This window comes from Hyla sarda, chromosome 3, assembly GCF_029499605.1.
Source record: "Hyla sarda isolate aHylSar1 chromosome 3, aHylSar1.hap1, whole genome shotgun sequence".
Classification (NCBI taxonomy): domain Eukaryota; kingdom Metazoa; phylum Chordata; class Amphibia; order Anura; family Hylidae; genus Hyla; species Hyla sarda.
In genome coordinates this window covers 56,816,913-56,841,908 of record NC_079191.1, presented here as the reverse complement: position 1 = coordinate 56,841,908, position 24,996 = coordinate 56,816,913, and the positions used below count along the sequence as shown (strand labels likewise).

The window sequence follows — 24,996 nt, the reverse complement described above, 5'->3', positions numbered from 1 at the left end:
AGTTGATTAAAAAAAAATAATAATAATAATCCACTGGAGTACCCCTTTAAGGGGCTTCTCCTATCACACCCTGAGGCTTTGCTGCTGATGCAGTGAATCTGTATGTTGCTGCTGCTGTGCTCCCTATGGGATGAGTATGTGTTCACACATTGTATTTCTTGCTGCAGTTTTCTGTTTTTGGTGTGATTTCCCCAACATTGCGGTAAATATTTGAAAGGCAATATTTATCTAAAAAAAAAAAAATAACTTTGTATAAGAAAATGGATTTAAAAAAAAATGCATTTAGTGTGAACTGACACCACAACCCACTTATGAGGTCAGCTTACTCAGCTATTTAAAGGGGTACTCTGGGAAAATGAAATTGGGGCCCTCTGTGTTCTCCTGGATTAGCCGATGATTTGCTAAGTGGGTCGTCACTGAAGCCCATCTCCAAGGGTAGGGGCCTGAGCGCGCCAAGGACGAGCGAGTAGCCAGCCCCCGTACAGTGGTCCGACTCTCGCAATCAAAAAAAACCTTTTAAATGGGCACTCTCATTAAAACTAACTTAAGCTATTGCACTCCTTATGATAAATAAAAAAATCTTTCTAATGTACTTTGTTTAAAAAAATAAATGACGTTATCTATGTTTATTTGTGTGTAAAAAAAAAAAATGCCACTAGGTGTCTCCCTACCTGTCCAGAGCACATTTCCCCTTATCTCTTGCACAGACTTTGTACTCCTGCTGGCTTGGCAGAAGTCCAAAATCAGGAAATGCAGTCTGGAGTGCTGAGGGGGGTGGGGGTGGGGGGGGGGGGGTGCAGCCTTAGCCAACCATAGCTCATCTCACACTGAACTGCTCTGGGCTGTGTGTAGTGAGGGAGGAAGTGCTCTCCTGTATGGCTTCAGATGATGTCACTCCAGCTGGGGAACGCCCCTTCCCAGTCTGTGAATCTGACTGAGCAGAAAATACAGAGCAATATCAAGGTAGAAAACTAAAAAATTATAAAAATAAAGGCAGGGGGTGGTTTCTCATGATGGGGCAGTGAACTGGGAGATGATGTGGTGTTCCCAAAACTCATGCACACCCCATCAGCTTAAGGGGTAAGCACAAAGGCATACACAGATCCTCTATATTATTCTCTAATAATAGCCTGTACTGGACTGTATAAGCAAAAAAGAAAAGGGAAAAAAAATAATAATAATTCGAGTGCCTCTTTAACATATCTACAGGTAGCTTGAGGTAGATTTTAGGTCATTGCTGGACGAAATCCAGTTTCCTTGGTAACTAGAAATTGAATTCCTGGCGCTCCGTGGGTTAAGCTGCTGGATGCCTATATGTACGTATTGGCAAGTGCTGCATGAGCTGCAGTGTCGTGACAGTAGCTAGTGTGATACTTCCTGGCTGTCACCGACCACATATGGCAGGTGCAGAGTTCTCTGCTTACCATGGGGAAGGTAAGTAGCCGGGCAGGGGTCATGTGTTGCAGGGTAGGAGCCCCCTCCCTCCTGAACTGGTCTTGATGTATTATGGTGCGTAGAGATAAGACGTCATGTGCTGTTAGCTTACGATTTCTCTATTAAATTCTGGCGCATTGTTTCCCAACCAGTGTGAATCCGGCTAATGCAAAACTACGACTCCCAGCATCCCCCGACAGCCAAAGACTGTCGGGGGATGCTGGGAGTTGTTGTTTTGCAGAAGCAGGAGGCACACTGGTTGGGAACCACTGGTCAGGCAAATAGATATGTGGTTTACACTTAGATTTGCAATGTCCGGAAGCAGTGGGAACAAGCTGTGCTCCTGGCTTCCCAGATCACTTCGATTGTATTACTAGACTGATTATTTTTTTTTCTCTCTTCCTTAAAGGGGTACTCCTGTGGAAAACTGTTTTTTTTTATTTTTATTTTTTTTTTATCAACTGGTGCCAGAAAATTAAACAGATTTGTAAATTACTTCTATTAAAAAAATCTTAATCCTTCCAATACATTTTATGGGCTGTATACTACAGATGAAATGTTTTTCTTTTTAGATTTCTCTTATGTCATGACCACAGTGTTCTCTGCTGACCTCTGCTGTACATTTTAAGAACTATCCAGAGGAGGAGAAAATCCCCATAGCAAACATATGCTGCTCTGTACAGTTCTTAAAATGGACAGCAGAGGTCAGCAGAGAGCACTGTGGTCGTGACATAAGAGAAATCCAAAAAGAAAAGCATTTCCTCTAGTATACAGCCCATAAAAATTACTGGAAGGATTACGATTTTAATAGAAGTCATTTACAAATCTCTTTAACTTTCTGTCACCAGTTGATCTAAAAAATAAAAAAATTAAATTTCCCCGAGAGTACCCCGTTAATCTTAATTTGCACTGAAAACCTCCATCCCTGATATTCTTGGACATAAGCGAGTTGTCTGCTATTTAGGTAGCATCTCTGCTCTGCTTGCTCATGCTGTCACACTGTATACGTTCACTATTGGCAAATTTATTTTTTTTCTTCCTTGTGTTCTACCAGGTAAATACTCCTACTTAAAGGGGTACTCCACTGGAAAACATTTATTTTTTTTGTTTTGAAAGTTAAACCGATTTGTAAATTACTTCTATTTAAAAATCTTAATCCTTCCAGTACTTATCAGCTGCTGTATACTACGGGGGGGGGGGGGGAAGTTCTTTTCTTTTTGAATTTCCTTTCTGTCTGACCACAGTGTTCTCTGCTGACACCTCTGTACATTTTAGGAACTGTCCAGAGTAGGAGCAAATCCCCATAGCAAACCTCTCCTGCTCTGGACAGTTCCTGACATGGACAGAGGTGTCAGCAGAGAGCACTGTGGTCAGACTGAAAAGAAATTCAAAAAAGAAAAGCACTTCATGTGGAGCATACAGCAGCTGATAAGTACTGGAAGGATTGAGATTTTTAAATAAAAGTAATTTACAAATCTGTTTAACTTTCTGGCACCAGTTGATTTTTTAAAAATGTTTTCCACCTAGAAAATACACAATAGTGCCAGATTTTCCACTGATCCATTGAAGTAAATGGCAGGAAAATCCGCTGCGGATTTTTTGCAGCAACTACGATGCAGAAAATCCATCTCTGTGTGCCCAGACCCTTATAGTGTAAGTGTATGTCAAAGGTATTTATTAAACTGAAACACAAATGCACAAATCTATATCTATCTGCTCAGCTCCCCCTAATCTAGAACACAGCGCCTGCAGGTTGGACTACATATTCCAGAGCCATTGAGTCCATGTATAAACCATTAAGCCTATTGATTTCACTTAAAATAGTGCAAAGGTACAATGTCTGAACTGTTGGGGGGGTGGGGGCTCTCAGGACCCTTCACAGCCGGGTTGTGTAATGGGGATCCTGCCGTAGGAGAGGACGTCATGTGATCATTTAAAGGGGGCGTTCAGCTTGATCACACATCATGCAGCTGATCCGTAATGACGGGCGGATAATAAATAGGCGTCTTATCGGTGCGGTGTGTGTCTTGTGCGAGGCTTTTGTCTGCGGCTCCTGCAGTGCTGATAACGCGGCATGGATTCACGTCTGATAAAAGATGTCCCTGCCATGTGAGGAGCCTTCATGCCCATATATGGTCACTGCCATAGGCAAACACTTTCTATTGGGACCGCTTGATTGTCACTAGGGTTACCTACTGATGAATCTCCTGCCGGGGACAGCTTTTTATTTTTTTTTCCCTCTCCCCTTCTTTCCCTCCTCCTCCTCCTCCTCCTCATCCTCCTCCTTTTTGAAGGACGTTGAAGTGAATTAGCGTCCGGCATGTGAACAAGTGGCTGCATTGTACGGATTGCAAAACAGGGATCACATTGTAGCTGCGGGATTTACTATCACGTAGCTAAAAGGATCTGCAATATTAAGGTATTGTCTGCTGCAGGGGCACGGCCCCCACCATCATATGATACTGAATGGGGATCTTTTATGTTATGCCGTCTATTATTACGGTGCATGTATATTGGTCATGTATGACAGGTGAATGATGGCATTTTTTTTTTTTTATCAACAGGTTTGGGGGAACTCATGTTAAGAGAGGAAATCCTTTGAAGTGGTCGTCCAGAAACTAGGTGGAAAAGGTAACTTCTAAAAAAAAATTCTAATTTATGGTCTGTATGTCCTATGGCAAATGCCCAGAATGTCTAGGGGGGACCCTAAGTCAGTGTTTCCCTACCAGTGTGCCTCCAGCTGTTGCAAAACAACTCCCAGCATGTCTGGTCAACCAAAACAAGGGGGCTTAGAGCTGTTGAAAAACTACAACTCCCAGCATGCCCGGACAGCCAAAGCCAGTGTGCTTCCGGCTATTAAAAAACTACAACTCCCAGCAAGCCGGCAGAGCCAAAGCTAATGGGCTTTGCTTCAACTTGTTGCAAAACTACAACACCCATCATTCAAAACTACAACTCCCAGCATGTCTGGTCAACCAAACCAAGGGTGCTTACAGCTCTTGAAAAACTACAACTCCCAGAATGCCTGGACAACCAAAGCCAGTGTGCTTCCAGCTATTGCAAAACTACAACTCCCAGCAAGCTGGCACAGCCAAAGCTAATGTGCTTTGCTTCAACTTGTTGCAAAACTACAACACCAAGCATGCCCGGACAGCCTTTGGCTGTCCGGGCATGCTTGGTGTTGTAGTTTTGCAACAAGTTGAAGCACATTAGCTTTGGCTGTGCCGGCTTGCTGGGAGTTGTAGTTTTGCAATAGCTGGAAGCACACTGGCTTTGGCTGTCCAGGCATGCTGGGAGTTGTAGCTTTGCAACAGCTGGAGGAACACTGGTTAGGAAACACTGCCCTAATATTTTTGAAAGGAAGTGTGTCAGATGAGCGCTATATTCCATGTCAAATCCAAAGGACAATCTGCGACCCATGCATCTCTTCCCTGCAGATTCTGCACAATGTTGGAATGGGTCCAGCATGGATTGGCCTTATTGATTGGTGTTAAATCCTTGTGCAGAACCACAGTGGAGGTCCAAGGCGTGCGCTTCCGAAATTATCAACGGTAGGGTGTGTGCAGTCTCCATAGGCTACAGTGCAGTTCAGCAGAATTCCAACCAAAGAATGAACATGTACATTATTTGGGCGGTCATCCGTTCTGCCGGCGGAATTCCAGTGCGGAAGTTCCGCAGTGTGCACAGAGCAACAGAACCCCATTGAAAGCCACTGTGAATTTCAGCAGTGTGCATGAGGCCTAAGTGTAAGCCTCAAAGTCCTGCCGTGGATATTTAAAAAATAAGTGTTGGATTTGCAATATGTGGACATAGCCTTATAGTACAGCTATCAGAGATGAGGCTTGCAGTGATCTTGAAAACCCGGAGAAACTGATGCAGAAAGCAAAAATTATTGGGAAAAAAAAATCAATGAATAAACTCTTTAAAGGGGTACGCCCCTGGAAATATATATATATTTTTTTAAACTCAACTGGTGCCAGAAAGTTAAACAGATTTGTAAATTACTTCTATTTAAAAAATCTTAATCCTTCCAGTACTTATCAGCTGCTGTATGCTCCAGAGGAAGTTCTTTTCTTTTTGAATTTCCTTTCTGTCTGACCACAGTGCTTTCTGCTGACATCTCTGGCCAGTTGATTTAAAAAAAATAAAAAAATGTATTCCAATGGAGTACCCCTTTAAAGGGAATGTAACACCAGAAACTGAAATGTGTTTTTGTTTAGTTTTTTTCCATTGGTTTCTATTTTCTGATTTTTTTTGTTTTTTTTTCTACATTATTATGGAAACAGTCATCTTGCCTGAGCTAATTTTTAACAGCATTTAAAGAGATGCTTTACAGCAAGCCCCATGGATATAGACAACAAGCTGTCCGATTGATATGAATGGGAAAAGGTTCTGCATGCTTTTATAGAGGTCGCTCTAGAGGGAGTAGGAGGCTGATCTGTGAGCAACAGCTGTCGAGTGTACCTCTGTTATCTTTACATTGGTGTTACCTTTCGCAGTAATCCGATCTGTGATAATAAGCAGGACACTGCTGGAAAGTCATCTGAACAAAAAAGGAAGTCTCGACTTAGATTAAAGCCTAATGCAAAATTTTGAGATTATTTTTATTATAGTAAAACTGAAAAACATTGTCAAAAATCATTTAAAAATATGTTTAAAAGAGAATGTGTGACAACCTATTGTTTCAATGAGCTGTTATGTTAAAGGAAACCTGAAACCAGGTTTTAACATGCAAGTGTTCACACACAAAAACTTACACGAGGATGGGGTCCATCGCAAGCCCTTCTCCGAAAGGAGAGAGGCCCCCCAATAAACCAAACCCTTCACCTCCGGGCCAAAAGGCACCTGCAAGGCTCCAGGTACAATGTCCCCTTTCGCCGAAGCTACTCAGGGACCAAAAGTGCTATGATTGCTATAGTTATCAAGGCATTCCCCACAAGTCACTGGCCAATGCAGGCCCAGAAGCAGCGACCTCCCTGGGCATAAAGCTGCTTCTTGGCTGGCGCAAGACTTGAGGTGCAGAGTGGTGACGTCAGTGGTGCCCGGGCTGGTAATTAAGCTGGAGTCGGAGTGATTGCAGCCCAGGATGCTGTGACTACTTCAGGATGCCGCACACCCCGATGACTGCTTGAATCTCATTACCATGCGTTGGGGTACACTTCTTAAAAGTTAATTTTCTACACCAGTGTTTCCCAATCAGGGGGCCCCCACTTTTTGCATAACTACGGTACAACTCCCAGCATGCCCGGACAGCCAAAGGCAGCTGGGAGTTGTAGTTTTGCAACAGCTGGAGGCACCGTGCTTTGGAAACATCCTTCTACACTATAGGGAAAGCTCAGGAGGATATTTGGATATGGTAAGAAACATTGTTAGCCTATATATCCTGGTGCCACCAGTTAAGTAGTGTAAAACCTACTGGCAGGTTCCCTTTTAATATATACGTTGAAACGTTGCTACACATTTTGGGTGAATAAAAATCACTTTATTACGGATCGCGGGAGTGCCGCCCTGTTCATTTTGGAATATATATATATATATATATATATATATATATATATATATATATATATAGAAATAATGGGTCAAGGGGAGCACCGTGCACCAGGATTCCAGATCCGCCCGGGTGCCAAGCTTCAGGAACCGACCAATTCCCAAGTAATATGTAGAATCAAGTAGAAGCGGCACACCAGTTTACCCGTGAAAGCGTGGGTTTATTCACACATCTGTGCAGAAAAGCTACGTTTCGGCTCGACAATAGAGCCTTTCTCAAGCATATCAAACATTATACAAGCATGTGTATATATAGGCCCTCCAATTAGATACACAAATGAGGGGGGTGTGCCCAAACCAAAATCAAAACAAACTAGAAAAGTACTCCAATAGACCATCATCGGTCTCATATACATGTGTTATAAATACAGCGGTATACAGTAATATATAGTGCTTACATATTGTTCATATAATACAGTGGTTCAATAGTGTACCGTGCATATAAATATTAATAAATTCATCTGAGGTCCGGTTCAAGAGGCGGCGTTCACCTGTTGACAGCAGCATAAATGTCCAATCAGGGTCAACTTCCGTTGAGAACAGTGTGTTTGTACACAAAGTCAGTGCGCAGGTGCCGTTTCGTTACTTCCGGTCGTCGCCGGAAGTCGTCACCAGTTGCCGGGTAAGATGTCCAAATCTCCACAGTGCATGTGTCAGTATTCTGTGCGCACGCGCACATCAACAATTATAGTACGGGCGCCATGTTGAGTATTGGCAAGTTTTAAGGGCAAGGTAAAGTACTGAAGATGACCATACTAACCTATAAATAAGGGCAAGAACCATTTTAAATAATTGTGTCATATATTCAACTCATAAGGTATAACACCCTACATTGTATATGGTTTGCGGCCATGGCTCATTTTGAAGGGGTCTGTCCTATGGACAGAAACCAGTGGTGTCGGCAGCCTATTCTGACCGATTACATATCAGGTCCAAAGCCTGTTCTCAAGGAACTCTCTTTGTGTTCTGGTCCCACAACTAGGACTCCTTCACTGTATGGTTCCATATATACTTCGGCAGAGCTGCTCACTGGGATATGCATAACCCCCATAATGCGCTCCCTAATACAATGTAATAAAATAAATATCTCAAGCCCTTTTTCTAAACTAGGTCATCCCCAATACTATGTCCAAGATCCCATAAAGCTGCAATCACACAATGATGTGGGATGTTTGACATCCTAAATTACCCTATATATTTCAGCAGAATCCTTGTGATGGTCACAGGTGTAACGCCAGCTCATCTCCGGACCCAGATGGTGAGTATCTAGAAACATAGAGAGGCATAGTGTAAGTGACAAATATAAAGAAATCGTAAAAAAAGTTACAGCACCATTACTACGGAGTAGCTAACAGAACCTATAAAAATAGGGGAACATCGCTGGCTCTGCAATTTCAAAGTTCCTAAAGAATCACGGAGACGTAGAAATTCCTAATTAAAGGCACGAACAGGAAAATCTATATTAAGGCCGTTTGGATGTAGTGAATTAAATTTGTCAATCCACATCACCTCTTTTTGCTTAAGAATTCTCTGTCTATTCCCTCCTCTTTTAGGCATGGGGACATGTTCAATAATAGTGAATCTAAGTTGATTCACATTGTGACCAACGTCTAGGAAGTGTCTTGGGATGGGTAATTCCGTTTTTTTAGTCCTGATGGAAGATTTGTGATTGAGTCTAGTTTTGCACGAATTGCTGGTTTCCCCTACATAGATTAAATTGCAAGGGCAAATGATCACATAAATCACATAATCTGTCTTACATGTAACATGATGCCTAATGTTGTATTTATGTTTAGTTTGAGGATGGGTGAAACAATCACCCTTGATCATCAGACTACAGTTTTCACAACTGAGACAGGGATAACATCCAGGTCTCAGTTGTGTGGCCAAATCCTGTTTGACTGGAAAGATATCTGATTTCACAACCTTGTCTCTCAAACTGACTGATCGTCTATATGAGAGCAAAGGAGGAGTCTGAAGTTCTGGTACATTTGTGTACGAGTGTGATATCACTGACCAATGTTTATGGATAATCTGTGCCACCTCTTTGCTATATCCATTATAAGTGGAGATGAAGGGTATCCTATTTTGGTGTTTAATCCTGGGTGTTGTCTGTAGTAGTGTGGACCTATTTAATCCTCTAGCTTTCTCTTGTTGTTCCCTAATAAGTTTTTTAGGGTACCCTCTAGACATGAACTTATCTTCCATGTCACCTAATCTTTGTTCAAGCTGTGTTGGGTCATCCACTATTCTTTTGACTCTTAAAAACTGACTGTATGGCAAGGAGCGGACCATCCTTTTCGGATGTAGGCTACTATAATGTAGTAAGTTGTTTCTGTCTGTATCCTTCACATACAAGTCAGTTTTGAGTCTCCTTCCTGCTATGTAAACCCAGGTATCTAAGAACTGTATGCCTACCTTGGAATACACCATAGTAAATTTGATGTCCTGATCAATACAGTTAAGGAAATTGAAAAACTCACCCAACTGTGTTTCATTGCCACTCCAAATGGCAAAGATGTCATCTATGTATCTCCACCACTTCAGCACAAGGCTGAAGTGGTGGGATACATAGACCGACATCTCCTCCAACTCTGCCATAACCATGTTGGCATAGGTGGGGGCCATGTTGGACCCCATGGCCGTCCCTTTTAATTGGATATAGAACCGGTCGTCACATAAGAAGTAATTACAAGTCAAAATGATTTCCACGAGTCCCAAAATGAACTCCCTACACTCATCCGAGTATCGGGAGCTCATCAGGGCCCTCCTCACACACTCCAGACCCCTATCATGGTTGATGCTAGTATACAAACTAGTGACATCAAAGGAGACTAGAATCACATTCTCAGGCAAAGTTACATCAGCTATCTTATTCAAAAAATCTGTCGTGTCCTGTAGATATGACCGTGCTGTAATAGCATATTCTCTTAGGACCCGATCCACAAAAATTGCTGCTGGGCTCAAAATAGACTCACGCCCTGAAACAATTGGACGTCCAGGGGGTCGTTGCAGATTCTTGTGGATCTTGGGCAAGATATATATAACCGGGGTCACCGGGTGGGACGGCAGTAAAAATCTGTGTAATTCACTATCTATCACATCCGACGCGAATGCATGATCCACCAATGTCTTCAATCTATTGGTAATCATAGTTTTGGGATCTACCATAGTACATTTATATACAGATGTATCATCAAGCTGTCTATAGAGTTCTTCTAAATATAGACTCCGGTCCATAATGACGACTGCCCCTCCCTTATCTGCAGGTTTTATGACTAAGTCGTCATTATGGACCAGGGACTCAAGGGCATCTCTTTCTGTTCTAGACAAATTAGGTCGTCCCCACCACACTATTCCTCTACGTTTCTGCTTTAAACCATCAATGTCTTTGTTCACAAGCTCAGAAAACGTCTCCACAGTTTGGGAATTGAGCTGGGGAACAAATTCACTCTTGTTGGACAACCCCCAATATTTTAAAGAGAGTTCACTCATGGTCTGTGGCTGCGGATCACAAACATTAGTATTAAACCATATTTTTAGTTTGATGTTCCTATACAAAGCTGCTAAATCAGCATATAGTTGTACCCAGTCCATCCCTGCTGTGGGGCAAAAAGACAATCCCTTGTTCAATACAGTCATTTCAGTAGGTGTAAGTGTGTGGGAAGAAATATTTACCACTAAGTTCTTGTGCCCTTTATCGCCCGATTGCTTCTCGTGGATGTCGTTCTTTTGTTGTTGCTGCCGTCCTCTGCGGCCACCCCGTCTGATTCTTCTCCTCCTCCCTCCGTGGGAAGGTTCTGGCCCAATATATATATATACTTCTAATTAAAATAAACTAATATGAATATTTTTTTATTAAATTTATAGAATATAATATTTTATATACATATTTTTTATAAATATACATATGTAAAAAAGATGTATAAAATATATATATATTTTTTTTTATTTATTTTATTTTTTTTATACATTTCTATAGTTTGACATTTGAAAAAAGTGTGTGTGTGTGTGTATATGTGTGTATATACACAAAAACAATGCAGCACTACTTCACCATTAGATGCCCGGGGCCAGCGCCCCGATTCGATCAAAGTCCATGTAATAGAAAACAATGGCACAGCACTCCAAAATTGCAAAAAAGTGTAGAAATGTATTCCTTCATGTTAAAATTTTGACATGAAGGAATACATTTCTACACTTTTTTGCAATTTTGGAGTGCTGCGCCAGTGTTTTCTCTATCTATCTATCTATCTATCTATCTATCTATCTATATATATATATTATATGTGTGTGTCTAAGGCTAAAGAAACTCAAAATAACAATAACCCACCTTTTTGTTTTTTGCATACACTGTAACACACATGACACCTGGCAACACAGGTTTCGTTGTACACAGAAGAGGTAGAGGGTTATTTCAATGAACTAGTTTAACTTCCTCCATTACCCTGCCCTACCCTGTCATACAAAGCGCAGTTTACTGTAGAGTAAACTGGTTATAAAACTATTGAACAATCCCTATCTGATGCTCTAGTCAGGTAATAGGGCTTGGATATGTCGGTGTTTATTAATATGGGTTTTAATTGGTTTGGGCAGCACTAGCAGCAGTTGATCTATACTACACCTCTCATTCTTGCCCTAACAGCCTTCATCTATCAGTACATAATGGGGATAGTAGTTTACAACCACAATTATGGTTTGTTTGATGTGAAAGGCAGAGACGTAGTAGACATAATAATTCCCAATAAACTGTTTAGGTAAATAAAACCCTCTAATTCTTAGACAGTGTTTGATTAGAGAGTCTAAGGATCCATTCATGCAGCAGAATTTGAGTGGAATTTGGCGGAAAAATTCAGTTAGAAAATTCCCTTGCAGCAGAGTCCTATTGTTTTCAATAGGATACTGTTGCACCATGCGCATTGTGGAATTTTTGATTCTGCACATGTCAATTCTTTCTGCGCAATCTGCTCTGAAGTGCATTGCCGTCTATGGTGACAGCACTCCCAGTGCCGGCTTGTTCTGCCAACGCCTAGAATCCCCACTCAATTTTTTTTGCTACACTTTAAGGCAGTGTTTCCTGACGAGGGTGCCTCCAGCTGTTGCAAAACTACAACTCCCGGCATGCCCGGACAGCCTTTGGCTGTCCGGGCATGCTGGGAGTTGTAGTGTTGCAACAGCTGGAGGCACCCTGGTCGGTAAACACTGCTGTAAGGGTTCATTCACACTACATAATCTCAGCCCTGAGATATTCTATCTTCCCAATGCATTATGACCCATCTACTACATTATAAAGTTTATGGGCGCCTTTAGAGTTAATTGGAGAAATGTATCAAAATTGGTTAATACTAGAAATTATCATGGGGAAATGTGTTTTACTTTCTCTCCAGCACTTAATACTGTACATCACCCCCTTCAACCAGATCTCAGATGACCATCCGGGCTCATGTTACATAGGTCCATGGGGCGGTGATAAAGGCCTTGTCACTGGGATGCCTCATTTCTCAAGTAGGTGTGACATTTTTGTGAGTCCCCATCGATCCTGTGCTGATCTCAGGATATTTACTCACTGGTCAAAGACTATGTGCACAGATGTGCGCGACACCACAATACTGTCATATACTTCACAGACAAGTGAGCCAGAAGATGCGTGCGTTGTAAAATTAACCACATACTGTTGGCCATCGGAACCAGTGAAATATACTGGGATCTGGTAGGTTGTTATCTGGACCATCTGTTTTTAAAGTTGTCATTTGAATAAACTTTAGACAAGTCAAAAGTTTAGATCTCACCGGGACTTACTCTTGAACGTGAGTTATAACCTTGTAAAGTACATGGAAGCGCTGTTCACTCACTGGCCAATCTGTCCGACCTATTCACTCCATAGACTTAAAGGGGTACTCCGGTGAAAACCTTTTTTCTTTTAAGTCAACTGGTGGCAGAAAGTTAAACATATTTGTAAATTACTTATATTAAAAAATCTTAATCCTTCCAGTACTTATTAGCTGCTGAATGCTACAGAGGAAATTCCTTTCTTTTTGGAACACTGATGACATCACGAGCACAGTGCTCTCTGCTGACATCTCTGTCCATTTTAGCTACCATGCATAGCAGATGTATGCTGAGGGCAGCATGGTGGCTCAGTGGTTAGCACTGCTGCCTTGGACTTGGGTTCAAATCCCACTAAGGACAACAATAAATAAAGCGTTATTATAATAACGTCAGCAGAGAGAACGGTGCTCGTGATGTCATCAGAGAGCATTCCAAAAATAAAAGAATTTCCTCTGTAGTATTCAGCAGCTAATAAGTACAGGAAGGATTAAGATTTTTTAATAGAAGTAATTTACAAATATGTTTAACTTTCTGGCACCAGTTGATTTAAAAGAAAAAAGGTTTTCAGCGGAGTACCCCTTAATAATGGACATGGCTTAGGAAGGTTCTGTGCTTGTCTTGGGGCTAAATGGCTATGTTGTGAGATTACCATCATGCTGTGGCTAGCTTTTTGTGAACTGATATTTCCTGTTATACTTTTTTTCTTTTTTTTGACTACAAATCTCACAATTCCATTTTCCTCTCCCCCACACATCAGCCACCCCACCTATTGAAACATAAATGAGCTGCATCCATTCAAAAGACCTGTGGTTTTCAATCAGGGTGCCTACAGCTGTTGCATTAGTTGCAGATTGATCTCTCTCCCACCAAGCGATCCCTCCACCCATTGAAGCAGACAGGCTCCCTGTCATCAGCTGACTAGTGAGTCAGGTCTCGACTGCATTGAAAGCTGGGAAAAATCAGAGGCAGCCGTCATTTTGTATGCTGTTAAAAATAAATATTGGGATGAAAATCACATAAGAATTGTGAGAAAACCGTCACACACAGGTACAGACACTATATTATGAACTACACTAACTTTACAGCCCCTGTAGCATAGTCAAATAAAATAAAATAAAATCCTGGAATACCCCTTTAAGCAGTGAATGGGTTGGGTCTGAGTGACAGCCAGGGAGTGAAGAGTGCTGCTGTGTACTTCCCCCAGAATCTCTGTGCAGACCTTTAGAAAAGTGCGGGCGCTGGCATAATCTGGGGGCGCTAGGACCACACAGGAATGTGTAGTCTCATAGACGGCTATGCTTTCCATGCGGTCTCTTCACAAAGAATGAACATGTTCGTTCTTTGTGCAGACACGAAAAAATGGAATTTCCATGCTGGAAACATCTTGCACGGAAATTCAGTCGTGTGCATAGATCAGCAGAATCCTGTTGAATTCAATGCGACTCTGCTGCAGAGGAATTACCTTGTCAGATTCCAATGCGTAATCCGGCACCGAAATTCTTCCATGTGATCATGGCCTTACGATCAGTCTCAGGAGTGAGACCTGAATTAATTTAAACAAAGTTCATAAAAAGAAAGCGAATCGGCACTGCTGTGCGATATTAGACGTCCCTCACAGCTACACGCCTTAATTCCCATCTCCACTGTTAGCCTCGTGGTGCTTAATCCCAGAATAAAGTGTCCAATAATAATGGTGCAAGCGTAGTGACCGGACTTTGGAATAAAGCTTGAATACTGAATATTCATGAGTGCCATCCTCACCTTGGTATTATGAATTAATTTAAACTTTTGTGAATTCAAATGGAGAAAACAGACCTGGTCGCACATCCACAACATGCACCTTGATCTAATGCTTCTCAGCAACATTTATTAAACTAACAGGTCGTTAGTGTACTTTATGATCATGAAGTGCAAGCCCACTAGCCATGTCATGGCCACCTGTAAGTAGTGGGTCCCTAACATAAAATGGCGCAGCACTGAGCGGCAACCACCACCGCCGCAACACCAGTGCCCACAGGGGGAACCACCCACTGGCAGAGCTGCCCCAATGCCACTCAAACCAGTCTCTGGGCCGCGCCTCTCCGCAGACACAGCGCCGCGGCGGCAATGGACACCGCACCAGTGTGAACAGGTGTAAAAGTTCACTTACCATATGCTCCCAGTCACACTTTTGACACATCTGGACAACATGTTAAGTTTATTCAAAGACATGAGCCTTCAAGACGCCATATTTGGTCTGAACAGACAATCTGGGAATAATTTAGTCACAGAGAGAATAATCTGTTTAATTTCCCTGCAGCGCCACCACTGGGGATATTGAGCATTACATGGTGTCCATCAATCATTGGGTTTGCAGGATAGACAGGCTCTCCAGAGTGAGAGATACGTTACCTCAATATCTGGGGGAGGATCCTGATCAGCGCACCTCCCACCTCTATTACTTGAAAATGGGTATTCTACACTGGATAACCCATGTGCCTATAAGGAGTTAAAACTTCTTTCATACAGAGTGAACCAGTGTTCTGTAAAGGAGGTGCGGGCATAGCTTTGAGACGCCAGTCGGTCGGTGGCTCTCTTCCAGTCCTGTATTCACCATCACTATATGTAATCCTTCATGGGTGTGAGCTCTGGGATTTCTGATGATGCTGCACCTCAAATATTCTGGATATACCGTATATACTCGAGTATAAGCCGAGTTTTTCAGCACGATTTTTCGTGCTGAAAACTCCCCCCTCGGCTTATACTCGAGTGAACCTCCGCCTGTCAATTCCTTCTCAGTGGTCTTTAACCTGTGGACCTCCAGATGTTGCAAAACTACAACTCCCAGCATGCCCGGACAGCCATCGGCTGTCCGGGCATACTGGGAGTTGAAGTTTTGAAACATCTGGTGGTCCGCAGGTTGAAGACCACTGATGAAGGGATTGACAGGCGGTGATGATGAAGGGGGGGGGGGGGGCGGGGGAGAGTATACTTGAGTATATACGGTAGCTTTCTGCATTAACCATTTTTTTTTTTTTCCCGCCTATTAAAAAAATCTTATTCTTGCAGGGGTTTTGTACACCCATGACCCCCTGTATTTTTACTGATGGTGGGCATGCTGGGGGAGATTTATCAAAATCTGTCCAGGGGAAAAGTTGCTGAGTTACCCATAGCAACCAATCAGATTGCTTCTTTCAGTTTGCAGAGGCCTTGTTAAAAATGAAAGAAGCAATCTGGTTGCTATGGGCAACTGGGCAGGTTTTGATAAATCTCCCCCACTGTGTCCAGGTCCAGTTTTGATCTCCTCCTCTTTGCCTATAATGTATCATAAGGCGCTGTTCACCACCCCCACCCTGCTCTCAGTATTATTCCTGTCCCTAATGTCATTCCTCAAGCCCACGCCGTACTGCGCAGCCAGGAAGACAAGCGCTGTTTGTCAAGTCCCCTCCATGGATTTTTAAGCCCTTTTGAGAGACACCATTATTATGTACTGAGGGGCGGTAGACGTTCCCATTCTGCTGACTGACTACTGTTCAGGCTGTACACGCACTTCACCCTAATTTTAAGAATATTCACTCCCAAAAACTCATCATAAATCCAATCCAGTTCTTTGAAAGCCGATGGGACAATCACTGGACAATGCAGGGATTCCCAACCACGGTGCCCCCCAGCTGTTGCAAAACTACAACTCCCAGCATGTTGGGAGTTGTAGTTTTGCATCAGCTGGAGGCACCCTGGTTGGGAAACACTGGGTCAATGTATGAGCCTGGATAGAGACCATAGTTGTCACCTAGACTTCAAATCTAAATAGAATTATACCTATCAAACACATCGAATACTTAGTATATAAATCAATCAAAACTTTATTAGGTGAATGCAAAGAAATCTATAAAATAACGCAAAAAAGCAGCAGGAGTCAGACTGAAAATTTACGTATGTGTGGGCATTGGAAAAGGAAAAAATACATGCATCAATTACCACCCTAAGAACACTTATATGCCCATTGCATTGTCACTGCCTGGAAGAACTGACCAATCAGAATGGGTGTTCACTGGTAAATCACCTGTATTACTGAAGCGTATGCACTGACTTACTGGCTGTCTGGTAGCACCTCCTACAGTTCATGACAGTACTACATGTTCTGTACTACTCTTTACCTATGCCACGGTTATCTGCTCCTTTGGACACCAGGTAAGGGAGGCTCCAATTTCCCTTTTTAGGACATTGCGTGTACTGTACAGGACCCTGAAGAAGCTCCTGTCCTCTACATAGACAGTGATTTACAGCTCCCAGCAGATCTTTCTTACTTTTATATATAAGGACTTGCTTTATCTGTATTAGATATTAAAGGGGTACTCTGGTGGAAAACATATATATATTTTTTTTTTATAAATCAGCCGGTGCCAGAAAGTTAAACAGATTTGTAAATTACTTCTATTAAAAAAAATCTTAATCCTTCAAGTACTTATCAGCTGCTGTTATGATTCACAGGAAGTTCTTTTCTCTTTGAATTTCCTTTCTGTCTGACCTCAGTGCTCTCTACTGACACCTCTGTTTATTTTAGGAACTGTCTAGAGCAGCATAGGTTTGCTATGGGGATTTGCTCCTACTCTGGACAGTTCCTAAAATGGACAGAGATGTCAGCAGAGAGCACTGTGGTCAGACCGAAACCAAATTCAAAAAGAAAAGAACTTCCTGTGGATCATTACAGCAGCTGAAAAGTACTGAAAGGATTAAGATTTTTTTAAAGAAGTAATTTACAAATCTGTTTAACTTTCTGGCACCAGTTGATTTAAACAAACTCTTACATTGATGTGATCTAAGGTGATACAAGGTGCTCAACCCCAAGTGCAGTTGTGCACCTACGTTGGAGTGGAAGATCTGCACCTATGGATCACAATGTGGTTTCACTGCTGTGGTTAATATAAACAATGACATTAGTTAACCCTCAAAACTGATGTAAAATTGAGACATTAGCCAGTATATTCTTATATGAAGGACACACTTGAGCCCGCACACCACGCCAAGGTTTCTCAAATGGTGCGGGACCTATCAACTAACCTACCTGACCAGATAAATAAAACCAGGAACCAAATTACGGCAACCAGTTGATTTAAAAAAAAAAAAAAAAAATTATAATAATAATAAAAAAACACGTTTTCCAGTGGAGTACCCCTTTTAACTTATATTTCTTTAATCCTCACTTTTTTTTTCCTATTTTCGGACAACCTTTTGGGGGCTTTAGAACTAATATCCAAGTTTCTATAAGAGCACATGGGGTAGGCAGCACAACCTCAGTGATTAGCATAGAGTAAACCGGGGTGCAGGCTAGAAATGAGGTCCCAGTCGCAGACCGCTTCTATGAGATACTTGGCAAATAGCAGCACACCCAGACGGTATAAGGTGCAAAGAACAGAGCTTTAGTCGCTCATGTCAATACAATACAACGTTTTGATGGTTTGACACCATCTTTGCTTGATAAAGACAGTGTGAAACCATTGAAATGTCGTATTGTATTGACATGGGCGAATAAAGCTCTGTTCTTTGCACCTTATACCGTCTGGGTGTGCTGCTATTTGCCAAGTATCTCACATTTCTATAAGGATATTGGTGGTGGGGGGGGGGGGTGATTTATTAAAAACTGTGTATAGGAAAAGCTGACTAGTTGCCCATAGCAACCAATCAGATTGCTTCTTTCATTTTTAACAAGGCCTCTGCAAAATGAAAGAAGCGATCTGGTCACTATGGCAACTGCACAACTCTTATCAAAACCTGTTGTTCAGAGGAAATCTCTTCTAGGGTCTCAACCTACGATGGTTTCACCATGGTCGCCCTGGAACCAATTTATATTGAAACTTGAGTTATTTCCCAGCTATATAATTTGGCCCATTGGGGAGACGTTTGCCCCTATGAGCTGTCAGCTGCCATAGCTATTGCGTTTGCTGTCACCAGATTCTACTGGAATGGAAATGGATGAATAGAATTTGTTTTCGGAAAGTGGATGATTTCATCCTTATAGGAGTTGTCGTCTATCTCTCCCGCACTTCCGCCCCACTTTTAGCTTCTATGTCAAGGCCTATTTGGGCAGACGGAGGCCAAATGCCAACTCGAATGCCTTGGGTTTTGGGTTTAATTTGCACCTGTAGCCGTACATTACAGCTGATATTACAGGTCTCCGGCTCTTATATGCAGAGCGGGAGAGTGAATCAGAACATGACTTCAAGGACTTACTCATCATCTTTTGGCTATAACATAATAAACTTCTGTCAAAACCCATAAAATGCCGCTGTCATTGGGAAGGGATCCCAAGGGTGCTATTAACTTATATGATGTTATGTCTGCACACCAAGAAGCTGTGGGACTACTCCCTGCTGGACGGGACATGTGGGAGTTTGACCTCTGTAGAAGTGATCCTGCTGTACCAGGGTTTCAAGAGAAACTTTAAAACCTTTTTTTTTTTTTTTTTTTTAAATTAACTGGTGCCAGAAAGTTAAACAGATTTGTAAATTACTTCTATTAAAATATCTTAATCCTTCCAGTACTTATTAGCTGCTGAATACTACAGCGGAAATTCTTTTCTTTTTGAAACGCAGAACTGTCTGCTGACATCGTGAGCACAGTGCTCTCTGCTGACATCTCTGTCCATTTTATGAACTGTCCAGAACAGCATATGTTTGCTATGGGGATTTCCTTTTACCCTGGACAGTTCCTAAAATGGACAGAGATGTCAGCAGAGAGCACTGTGGTCATGATGTCAGCAGAGAGCTCTGTGTTTCAAAAAGAAAAGAATTTCCACTGTAGTATTCAGCAGCTAATAAGTACAGGAAGAATTAAGATTTTTTAATAGAAGTCATTTACAAATCTGTTTAACTTTCTGGCACCAGTTGATTAAAAAAAGAAGAAAAAGTTTTTCACCGGAGTACCCCTTTAAGAAAGAAAAGTGTCTCTTTAACTGTACATCCACTTTCCGAGGCAGTGTTTGCCAACCAGGGAGCCTCCAGCTTTTGCAAAACTACAACTCCCAGCATGCCTGGACAGCCTTTGGCTGTCCAGGCATGCTGGGAGTTGTAGTTTTGCAACATCTGGAGGCACACCGGTTGGGAAACACTGCCCTGAGGATGTGATATAGCACTATAGTCCGCATGTGCCTACCCTGTATCTCCTAACCATTCCTTCAGAGTAGTCACCCAATAGACCACTGTTGAAACAGTGACAGGAATTGTGGTAGGGCATTGCTAGATTTCCTCAAGGTACCTGTAATATGTAGCTACCAGATTTCAGGAAACGTCTATCTCATCCAGGAAAAGATGGGTAAGATATGGGAAATCCAGAAAGAGTTAAAATCCATGGTGATACTTAGCTCACTAAAGTCCTGTTTTTTGAAAGATCTGTTGGTAGTGGGGCCTTTTATCCCCTTCCTAGCCAGTCCAGATTTTCAGTGTGGCCCAGATCAGCACAGGTGCTGAATACAGCTTATTGCTGGGCTTAAAAACAAGGAACAACTCAGTCTTGCAAACTGAGGCTGTGAGGAACCAGACACACTCTAATGGGAGTTTGAATCCTGAAGGCTGCAGCCATAAAAAGGGGACATTGTGACCCTTGTGAGTAACACATTTGTGTCTACTTTGTTAGGTGTCTGGTAGTAAGCTACCAGCATAGACAGCAATAATTTCTGTATAGTTGGCGCTGGACAAGGAGGATTTATTGTGTTTTTATGCCTTAGTGTGAAGGATGTGTGTTTTTTTTTATGCTGCAAAATAAAAACGGAGTGATTGGTCACCGCTAGAGCTATCTGGCTGCAGCTTACCCCTCCTCATAGAGAACAAATGAATGTTCTGCCGTGCCAAACGATAATGTGTATGGGGAAAGCTGGCTGTTGGCCGAACAATTGCTATTAAAAGTGGACCCCATCCACACTAGAGATTCTGCGGCACAATCCCATTGAATTCCATGCAAAGTTTGCATGTCGGAAATTTTGTTACAGTATATTCTATCTTGCTGCAGAATCCATCGGGGAGATGATGTTTTGTCAATGGGACCGCACTTACATTCGTGGCATATTTCAGTGGACGTAAGAGCCGAATCCGGACAATGAGTATCCACTAAGGAAATTTAGCAAGGAAATTTACCCGAAGGCTATGTTCACCCCTCCAGGGAGAATCTCATCTGCTCTGTCTCTCTGGTACTCCGGTGGAAACTTTTTATTTTATTTATTTTTTTTTACAAATCAACTGGTGCCAGAAAGCTAAACAGATTTGTAAATTACTTCTAATTTAAAAATCTTAATCCTTCCAGTATTCATCAGCTTCTGTATGCTCCACAGGAAGTTCTTTTCTTCTTGAAGTTCCTTTGTCTGACCACAGTGCTCTCTGCTGACACCTCTGTCCATGTCAGAAACTGTCCAGAGCAGGAGAGGTTTCCTATGGGTATTTGCTCCTACTCTGGACAGTTCCTAAAATGGACAGAGGTGTCAGCAGAGAGCACTGTGGTCAGACAGAAAGAAAATTCAAAAATAAAAGAACTTCCTCTGGAAAATACAGCAGCTCATAAGTACTGGAAGGGTTAACATTTTTACATAGAAGTAATTTACAAATCTGTTTAACTTTCTGGCACCAGTTGATTTAAAAAAAAAAAAAGTAGTAGTTTTTTTTTTTTTTCAAGGGGAGTACCCCTTTTAAGCCTCTTTAAGACTCCTTTTAAAGTCAAAGGGGTCAGTTGGGCCCCGTTGGAGTCTATCATTTTACTGGATTTTAAATGGTTAAAAAAATAAGTGCTTACTAGATAATCCATGAACGGCAATACCAATGGGAATTTGGCCAGTGGCGTACAATATTATGCTTATTTCTTTTTTTTTTTTGCTTTTGTTCTTTTTCCTTTTTTTTCTCTCCTTTAACTTTTTTTTTCTTTTTTTTTTCTCTATTTTGCATATTGCTTATATAATTTTTTTTTTTTATTTTTTTTTTATTATTTGTTTTTTTGTTATTTTCTTAGTTATATAGACTTTTCTACTCCAGGAACAGAAGCTCCTCCAGAACGTCTGATAGTTTTGCGCAGCATAAATTAGCGTGACACAAGGCTCCATTGTGCGATGTGTGAGCGGCTCAGTATGTTGCAGAACAATCGGACCTCCCTCCTTTCATGGAGTTAAAGGCAGAGAGCGGCCGCTGCTTTTGCTGGGATTTCCCCGCACTGAATGCCACAATCCCTCTGAATGCTTCCTCTTTGTCTTTGTATCTCCTCTGTACTACGTCCACAGACTCCAAAACATTGCAGCTAAGTGTAGAATCAGAAGTAACATAAAAGACCTTTGGGGGGGTGGGGAGCTTAGGGTTGGGTCAGACTAAACACTGAGCGTCCTACAAGCAAAAGGTCCATAAAGTGCACGCTCCTCCGCAGGAAATCCCACAGCTGTGCTGCTCTGCTGGTGACATTACCTTGTAAAATGCCACAGATAGGAAATAATAACCCTCCTTTTCTTCTATTTCATGAGGCTATATGGGAGGGGCTGACTTGTTTATATAGAAACACCAATGGGGACCTCAGTTTTGAGGTGCCGTCACTAAATTTCTTCTTTATGTCTCCAGATCAGTATTTCCCAGCAGGTGTGCCTCCAGCTGTTGCAAATCTACAACTCCCAGCATGCCGGGAGTTGTAGTTTTGCAGCAGCTGGAGTCTCCCTGTTAGGAAACACAACTTTGATCGTGGTTAATGCCGGGCACCGGCCTGATCGGTCATGCCCCATTAACCCTGGGTCCTGGCTGCTGATAGCAGTCGGGACCCACCGGGTTTAAAACGTTCTCCGTAATGGGACCAGGGTGCACAGGGCGTCCTTAAAGAGGTACTTCGGTGGAAAACTTTTTTTTTTTTGTTTTTAAATCCACTGGTGCCAGAAAGTTAGAGATTTGTAAATTACTTCTATTAAAAAAAAATCTTAATCCTTCCAGTACTTATCAGCTGCTGTATACTACAGAGGAAATTTTTCTTTTTGGATTTCTTTTGTCTGTCCACAGTGCTCTCTGCTGACGCCACTGTCCAGAGCAGGAGCAAATCCCCATAGCAACCGTAGCCGCTCTGGACAGTTCCTAAAATGGACAGAGGTGTCAGCAGATAGCACTGTGGTCAGACTGAAAAGAAATCCAAAAAGAAAAGAATTTCCTGTAGTATACAGCAGCTAAGTACTGGAAGGATTACAATTTTATTAATAGAAGTAATTTCCAAACTGTTTAATTTTCTGGCACAAGTTGATTAAAAAAAAAAAACTCACCTGAGTATCCCATTAAGGACTTGGACGCAAGGGTGTACCTGTACGCCCTGCATCCTTAACAGCTTAAGGCAGAGTTCACACTGACAAAACTTTTCTGTCCGGAGCTTCCGAGTGCACTAGGACTACACGGACATTGCCGTTCCCACAGACAGCAATGTCCACAGTGCATATTCCGCCTGAAGAGTATACAAGACCAGTCTTTTAGCTGTAGTGTGCACTGTGCAGCCGGACTCCATTGCCAGCAATGCACTGGTATTTCTGCTCAGAAATTCCGTAGTGTGAACCCGGCCTCATAGAGGGAAAGCTGTCAAACACTGTTGGTGGGCCGGGCAGGACTCCCACTGTCTCCACAGAGGCCTGTGAGGATTTCCTCTCCATCATACCACGTAGTTGTACTATATATCAGGGGGAAAATTTTTTTGCTCTCTAGTGTCGAACACATCAGGGTGCACAAATAGGGGGCATGATATAAAGGCAAATTGGGGGATGGGGGGCTTCAAAGTAGACTGTGGCGAGCCCATTCACCCACTGCTCCCCTGCAGCAAACCTCATTACCATCTATATTGATCCTGCGCTGGATTTAGAGCTGACCTTTTATTGTGGATGTAAAATGGATTTGTGCACAGTAGAGGGTGACGGCCCCGAGGAACATTGTACAGTGAAAAGCACATTATAGTCGGAGGACCTCATCTAGGGAAGACATTGGGGGCAGATGCTGCTCCTAAATAATACATGGCTTTTGTCTACTCATTTACCTATCTCTACCATGTAGATCAGTGGTCTTCAGGGAGTTGGGGGAGCTGGGAGTTGTAGTTTTGCAACAGCTGGAGGTCCACAGTTTGGAGACCACAGATATTAATAAACTCTATGCAGATGGTGCTCATGCACTTTCAAGTTCCGAGGCTGAACTGAAAACTGGGGTACAACCCCCTACTAAAAACAGCACCACTCTTGGCAATGGGTTGTGTCTGGTACTGCAGGTCAGTCGCTCTAGTCTTCTTACCTGGATGTTGGTAAGATCACATATACATTGATATTTTGTGGGGTATGTTTGGCCATGTAGCTGATGACTAGTATAGCACTGCTTTGCTGTATACAAATTTGTGAGCAACATGCTCCATCTAGTGGACACTTTAGGAAACGTGAACAAACTGCTCCATCTAGTGGACACCTTAGGAAACATGTGAACAAACTGCTCCATCTAGTGGACACCTTAGGAAACTTGAACAAACTGCAAATACAGTGGAGGGTTTACTGGTGCGGGCACTTCTTAACACATGAGCATTAATATGCTTACGGGTGCTTCCAATTTTGAGTGTATTTGATTTAGCATTGAGACCCTTGTAAACAAGAGCAGTTGTCATCATCCAGTTTGGTTTTTATATGGATCTGCGGTGCAGAGGGAATAGTAAAATTAAAAAAAAAAATTATTATATAGATCAGCCACTGATATTTAACCAAATGTGAGGTTAGGAAATCTTTAAGTTGTGCAATGTTGGCAACAGAATTACATCTTTTATCATTTTATAGAAAATATATATATATATATATATATATATATATATATATATATATATATATATATATATATATTTAAAAAAAATACATTATATACACACTTACTTTTTCTTGGTTACACCTTTTTAGTACCTAGTTTAGTATCTAGTTTGACTTTTTATTCTGCATGGCATACTTTATACAAGTTGCTGGAACTGTCCTCAGAGATTTTGGTCCATATGGACATGATGACATCACGCAGTCTCTTCATATGGACATGATGACATCACACAGTCTCTTCATATGGACATGATGACATCACACAGTCTCTTCATATGGACATGATGACATCACGCAGTCCCTCCATATGGACATGATGACATCACGCAGTCCCTCCATATGGACATGATGACATCACGCAGTCCCTCCATATGGACATGATG

The 24,996-nt window shown here is 42.0% G+C and overlaps 1 protein-coding gene across 9 annotated transcripts in view; it reads left to right on the top strand.

Annotated features, from left to right (window-relative positions):
- Positions 1 to 24,996, top strand: part of CYRIA (CYFIP related Rac1 interactor A) — a 105,072-nt gene that overhangs the window by 37,429 nt on the left and 42,647 nt on the right. For 6 of the 9 annotated variants that reach the window (XM_056564237.1, XM_056564232.1, XM_056564234.1 and 3 more), the window contains exon 2: positions 3,999 to 4,065. The gene's annotated coding sequence lies outside the window, so the exon portion shown is untranslated. Of the gene's footprint in view, positions 1 to 1,364; positions 1,435 to 3,534; positions 3,854 to 3,998; positions 4,066 to 24,996 lie in introns of those variants that run through there. The other 3 variants (XM_056564230.1, XM_056564236.1, XM_056564229.1) reach the window with 3 other exon arrangements.